Source organism: Sminthopsis crassicaudata, chromosome 1 (assembly GCF_048593235.1).
Source record: "Sminthopsis crassicaudata isolate SCR6 chromosome 1, ASM4859323v1, whole genome shotgun sequence".
Classification (NCBI taxonomy): Eukaryota; Metazoa; Chordata; class Mammalia; order Dasyuromorphia; family Dasyuridae; genus Sminthopsis; species Sminthopsis crassicaudata.
In genome coordinates this window covers 61243561-61249817 of record NC_133617.1, presented here as the reverse complement: position 1 = coordinate 61249817, position 6257 = coordinate 61243561, and the positions used below count along the sequence as shown (strand labels likewise).

General features: G+C 35.9%; 1 pseudogene; it reads left to right on the top strand.

Moving 5' to 3' along the window:
• The first annotated feature begins 4469 nt into the window (after window positions 1-4469).
• Window positions 4470-5439, top strand: LOC141545927 (olfactory receptor 7D4-like; annotated as a pseudogene).
• Window positions 5440-6257: the final 818 nt, after the last annotated feature.

The following is a 6257-nucleotide window of genomic DNA, read 5'->3' as shown; positions in this document are numbered from 1 at the left end:
CAGAGAACAAAACTAAGGATAATGAAAGGAAATTAGCAAAAAAAATTTATTTTGACATGATGGAAAGAAAAACTTTCTATTCTATTCTAATTCTAATAAATATTCTAATTACAGCATGAAGGCTCTCAAAGAAGTGCAGGCAGACATTACACCGTGTCTAGGAGGAATTTCATGTGGATTCTATGAAAGGGAGAACAGGACTTTTAGGAAAAGGACTTCTACAAGCTCTGCTACCCCTTTTGTAACAACAACTCCTTAAATTTTATCCCACTTTCCCTTGAATCACTGCTTTTTTTTTTTTTTTAACTTTGGAGGGATGATTTATTTTATAGAAACTGTTTATACTATACAATCTTAGTAAAGGCTTTTTTCTAGAAATCAGTTATCTGTCTAATTCATGTCAACTCAAAATCAATAGAGGAAGCACACTGGTAGAAATTTATAAATATTTCAGATCTTAAACCTCATGGCTACCCCCTAGAACTGTGAAGAGAGACAATCGTTGTCCTCTAGAGATTCAAATTTCTGGTCTGAGTATAGATTCGACAAATAATGCCAAAATATATTTTACACATGTGAAAAAGACTTGAGGTCTTACTGAAGGATGAGCTAAGAATGAATAGCATGTCTCCTTTGGCCTGGATACAACAATCCTTCTGTGAGAGTCTTCTCTCTTACTAGCCATCAACTCCATCAGGGTCTATTCTTGCTACTCCCACCAACACCACCCTCCAAATTAGGAAGAAACTCCTTTTCTTTATCTGTCCAATATTCTCTATCTCCCTAAACAGATATGTGTGCTGTTTCTAGCACTTCTGTGCTAGTGGTAGCTATCTTTAGGTATTTGAAGGACAAGCAAAAAGTAATAGATGTGTTTTCCTCAGTCAAAAAGGACATGGCAAAAAAACAAATTTGGACTTGTTCTCAGAAAACAACAAACCAGCAGACAAACTTCTTAAAGTAAAGCTTACCAAATATGTATCAGAAAGTGGTGCATTCCTGCTCATGGGAGATTTTCAAGCAACAACTGGATAAAGATTTCTCAACTGTAAAAACACCTTTCCTCACATTTCCTGCTGTGTTTCTGAGTCTGTGGATTTCAAAGTCAGGACTCCGTGCCCAGGGTCTTCCCATATCCAAACATCATGCCGCCTTCCTTTTCCCATTGGTGAGTTCCTTCAGAGAATTCTTCATTTGAGAAGTCTGTCACTTTCATTCTCCTCCCAACTGTTCTTCTGAGTCTCCTGACTCTGTCATCATACCTTTGTGCTGGTACCTTCCCTCTCTCTGCTTCATTCTCCTTCTTTGTTGAACTTTTATCCTTAATACTTAGCATACTGTATACATCACAAAGAAAACCCTGCAAGAAGAGATACTAAGATATATTCCATTTAAAATAAACAGAATAAAATATATGTAATTATATTTTATAATATACAGTTACCTGCTAAAAATAAACCCAAGATCCATATCACAAAATTATTTTTAAAATATTGTATACAAATAAATTCAGAGGTGATGTTTAATAAATGTGTCCTGCTTGCACAACCATGTAAAAAGAGCTCAGTATGTATTTTATGTCACATCAAATTTGTCATCATGGAGGGAGAATTCTCATTTAGGTATAGGTTGGACTAGATAAGTTCTGAGATACCTTCCAATTATGAGATTCAGTGCTTCTGGAATTTTCAGAGAGTATTATTCTAGAAATTTTATCTCCTTTATTCAGACATTCTTGATTTTTCTCATTAATATGCCAGGTGGCCTGTCCTTGTTTGAGACTGTTAACATTACTCAAAAATATAAGGTGAAGACCTGATTCCATTCTCTCTATAAATACTTTCCTAGACTAAATAACCCCATTTTAACCTGGGTCTGTCTTCCATTAACAATATTGTTACCCTGGGCCACATTTTTTTCAAAACTACATACATCTTGGAAATGAATGTAAAACATAACTCAGCATAGATCAGCTGGGATGGACTTTAGTTAGTAAACATCAGAGTTTTGAGGAATTTTAGAATATGTCAGAACTGGAAGATATTATTTTCTGGAGCTCCCAAAACCTTTCTAAGATTGATGGAGCAGAGTCTCAGAAAGGGGCTCTTTCCTATGTACAACCATTAGGCTATCTTAGAGGAGCCTTAGCAATACAGGATCACTAAAAATACTGGAGAGTTGAATCCATCCACTAATGATTATGTGTAGCTAAAGCATATAAGATGAGGAAAAATCACACAAGCCCCTAGATTCCTCCCTCACACAAGACCATGATTCATTTTAAAATTATGTAAAGGAAATTAGACCGATTGAAGAAAATAATTAGGGAGAAACATCTTAAGACTCCCACCATTCCTCACTCTTTTTGAACACAGTCTGCTCTCAGGACTACCTGATTTCTCAACTGAGCCCTCTTGTTAGCCAGAAAGCAAACACACATGTAGGAGTAAGTGGCTAATTCTCATGGTGGTATAGCTGTCTTGGAGGATGGGTACAGTTAGATCAGTACAGTATGCAATCAGGGGCAAGGGGTTGGGGGGAGATGAGGTAGTGGTAGTTTCCTCGAAGGTAGAAGTGAAAATGTTGGTGTTTTCTTTACTTTACCTTCCCTTCTCAGCAGCTATCTAGACTAGAGCAGTAGTGCACTGACTCCCAAATCAATCCCTCTTGCAGTCTTCCCAGGTCACTTTACAGTCTTGTCAGCATCTGACAATGTGAATTCTTTGTTTATATTTTTGTTTATATTGTGTATATGTGTGTGTTTGTATATTACAAAATTTCAAGAGTTTTTTTTTTTTTCTGGTTGGCGAAACTGGTTGTGAAAATAAATTATCATCTTGTGTTTTACCTTGTACAGAACACAATTTGGAGGTTCAAATTATCATAAAGTATGTGATGATCTTGATACTTCTTAAAACTAGCTTGAACAGCAGGTACCACATGCATTTATTTTGATATTGCAGTAAATATCAAGTATATTCTACTGCTTCTATTTCTGCAAAAGTCACTTCTACTTTAATTGGTGTGGACTACGCTCAGACCCTAAGTCCTAGAGTAAGAGAGATTCTGTTTGTTTGGTTTTTTCCCAAGAAGGATGACAGAAATAAGAGATAAGCCAAACAAAAACTAAATTTTTATAGATAGTTACTTGTTAATTGGTTTCTAGTTAAAATGGTCTAGTCACCAATGCTTCATTAGTGCAGTTACTTATAAATTGTTTTCTACCTTTAATGAAATAGACCTCTTTGAAAACTGCAATTGTGTGCATGTTTGTTTTTATTTCTTTTGATATTTGATATTGCCATTTGATGAGATGGACTTGTAAACATTTTGATATGATATAAAAATCTTGTTAATTCGCTTTCATTAGAAATACTTTGAGTATCCTAGGATAATACAGATTTTGGATAAAACATGTATAGTTGTACCTCCAAGAATTTTCAGAGTTAAAGCTTTTATAAAGTAAAATGAGTTAATGTTCAAAAATAATTTGAAAGTTTATAATAATCATTAAACTCATTATGAGTCAGCAGTGATATTGAGACAAAATAACCTAAGGGAAAATAATCTCTGTTAAAGGAGACATAGCTTCCAATAAGAAGTTGATCATCACATTGTCCTTGACCACAGACAGACCTCATCTAAAGTGTTGTATTTAGTTGTACCTACAACAACTTAGAAAGGATATTGATAATCTAGAAAGGATACAAGGGAGAGCAATCAGGATGATAAAAGGCCTATATAGATAAGTTAAAACAAGAGTTACTTTGCTTAAAGGAGAGAAAACATATGCAATATGGGCTGTCTTCACATTTTTAAGAGCATGTTATGTGGGACAAAAAAAGGGATTTGTTCTGCAAGTATTCAGAGAACTTGAAAATGTGAATATTTTGGCTCAATAAAAAGGAAAATAAGTAAAGTAAAATAGGTTCTCTCAGAAAACTGAGAAGTCTCCCTTCCATGGAGGTCTTAAAAGAAAAGCAAGATCTTCAATTGTCAGGTATATTTTTGTACCAGGATTTTTTAATAAAGTTTTGTTCTGTGTTTTATGTGCTCCCTTTCATTTCTATGATTTTATGATTATAGAAGAATAGACAGCCCAAACTTTTAGTCATTCAAGATCACTGTCCTCTTTCTCTACTGTTGGCAATAAGAGTTGACCTGCCCAAAGTATCTCCTTCTTTATTTCAATGTTTAATGGTCTCTGGTGGTTAAAGCAAATTTGAGGTGGTGTTCATAAGGTTATCAATGTAGTTGTTCATGTTTCAAAGATTGTCTTAACTGGAAGGAATCTCAGAGGTCATTAGATCCAAGTTCTTTCTCTTACATGGAGTTGGAATGTGGGAATAGTGACTTGTCCAAATTACAAAAGTAATAGGTGGCAGAGCAGGGAAATTCTAAGTCAAAGCCTAATGTTCTTTTCATTTTATATACAAGGATAACTGCATTTTCATGTAATGCTCTTTTCATTTATTTTTCCAAGCAGAAAAGTCAGTTCCATGATACCAAGAAATCAAACACAATTTACTGAATTTATCCTCCTGGGATTTTCTGAGAAACAGGATCAGCAAGGGCTCTTCTTTGGACTATTCTTGAGCATATACTTGGTCACCGTGATTGGAAACCTGCTCATAATGTTGGCCATTGGCTCTGACTCTCACCTCCACACTCCTATGTACTTTTTCCTTTCCAATTTGTCCTTTGTGGATATCTGTGTGGTAACCACCACATCCCCAAGATGTTAGTGAGCATTTTGACACAAAACAAGGCCATTCCCTATGCTGACTGTCTTGCCCAGATGTACTTCTTTCTGATTTTTGCTGGTTTGGACAATTTCCTCCTCACTGCAATGGCCTATGACCGTTTTATGGCTATCTGTAATCCTTTACACTATGGAGCCATTATGAGCCCTGAGGTGTGTAGCTTACTGGTTCTCCTTTCCTAGATAAAAACTTTTTAAATTCCCTTCTTCACTGTCTCATGGTAACAAGACTCTCCTGTACAGATTATGAAATTCATCACTTCTTTTGTGATACTGCTCAGGTCCTGAAACTCTCTTGTTCAAAAACTCTTATCAATAATGTCTTAGTATATATTGCACCTATACTGTTAAGTTTTCTCTCCCTCATAGGAATCCTTTTTTCTTATGTTAAAATTTTTTCTTCAATTTTGAAAGTCCCATCAACTGAAGGTAAGTATAAATCCTTTTCTACCTGTGGATCTCACCTCTCTGTTGTTTCCTTATTCTATGGCACAGGACTTGGAGTATATTTGTGCTCCTCAGTTACCCACTCTTCCTGGAAGAGCACAGTTGTTTCAGCAATGTATGCTGTTGTCACCCCTATGTTGAATCCTTTCATCTATACACTAAGAAATAAGGACATAAAAGATGTACTTAGGAGGCTCATTAGCAGAATAGCCTGTTTTCCATCAAACTGAGACTATGATTGTTGCTGAAGACCTCAGGATGTTTGCTGTCAAGCATGAGAATACCTTGACCAGTGATGAATGAGCAGGAGTGGTCACAAAGATCTGAGAAGATCTAGCTTTAACTTAGTTATAGTTCTTTAGGCTTATATGTGGCACTGGGAGCTATCGGGTATAAAAAAGGAGACAGGTGGAGAGGCAAGGGGAGAAGAGTTCCTGCACATGTCACTGATTGGCAATAAAGCTGTCTCCTCTTTCCTGCTCCTCTGGCTCCTGACTCTTCTTCTCAAGAATATGGCTGGCCATGTACTCTGAAGATCCATAATGGTAACACCCTTGGCTTCCCCCAGTGGTAGGATCCAGAAAGAAAACAAATTACCTATTTATTTGATTAAAAACTATTGAGAAAACTAGAAAAGAATCTTACAGAAATTAGGCTTAACAATACATTATGCTGTGTTATACAAAAATTCCAAAAGGATCAGTTTAGTCATTTTTCAGTTGTGTCTGACTCTTTGTGACCCCATTTGGGATTTGCTTAGCAAAGATACTGGCGTCTGTTTGCCATTTCCTTTATCAGTTCATTTTACAAGTAAGCAAACAGGGTTAAATGACTCAGCCAGGGTCACAGAATTAATGTTTGAAATTGGACTCTTCCTGATTCCATCCCCAGTCCTTTATCCACTGTGTCACATAACTGTCCAAATGAATACTGAACCACAATATTAAATACCATACTGTTTTAAAAATAGAATAGAAATAGATCATATCTCACAGCTAAAGGTAAGAAATGTGTTGTTGTTGATAGTCCTTATTTTTTGAAGAGGACC